We start from the raw sequence: 607 nt of genomic DNA on the forward strand, positions 1-607 counted from the left end.
GTAAACCTGAATCACATGTCCAGATTTGATACTGACAGTCGTTTCTTCTTTCCGCTGGTATACTAAAAGAGACAGCACGTTGTGGAAACGGTAATTCTTATTTCCATTTTGGTTATTTGGCATTCGATACGTTTGTCTGTAAGGATTCGCTGTTACCATCTTTTGTTTTGTCGGACTTGTGTGACGTGGCAGTGTTTGCAGAATTTGAGCTGAGAGTTTTATATGTGGAACGCTTCACGATTTTGCATGTCATCCTTGTCCAGGAGTCATGCTGCTCTTCTCTATATTGTTCCAATTTTAATATATGTACCGCCGAAGCGAGTATCTGGGGGTGAACCTCAGTTATATAAGACTTTCAAAATATCACATATATGGAAATGGTAGAATTTATATTTAGCCTGCCTCAAGATTTCTTGGCTCATTCTTATAATAGGCCATTGGTATCCCTACATTGACGATCTTATGGTACAGTAACTTTTTTCCTGTTTGGAAAAACTAATGACGTAGTAATGTGTAAAAGTTTCTTTGGTTTCTAATTCGAATTTAAATCTTTGAAAATTTTCTGAATTTGTCAGCTAAGGATGAAGAATTTACAATGTAATTAAAC

The 607-nt window shown here is 36.1% G+C and overlaps 1 non-coding gene across 1 annotated transcript; it reads right to left on the bottom strand.

Moving 5' to 3' along the window:
* Positions 1-218: 218 nt before the first annotated feature.
* On the bottom strand, positions 219-325 carry LOC145984566 (U6 spliceosomal RNA). The gene has a single exon (XR_014441359.1). It is a non-coding gene; the product is annotated as a U6 spliceosomal RNA (small nuclear RNA).
* Positions 326-607: the final 282 nt, after the last annotated feature.

This window comes from Lepisma saccharinum, chromosome 2, assembly GCF_977018435.1.
Source record: "Lepisma saccharinum chromosome 2, izLepSacc3.1, whole genome shotgun sequence".
Taxonomy (NCBI): Eukaryota; Metazoa; Arthropoda; class Insecta; order Zygentoma; family Lepismatidae; genus Lepisma; species Lepisma saccharinum.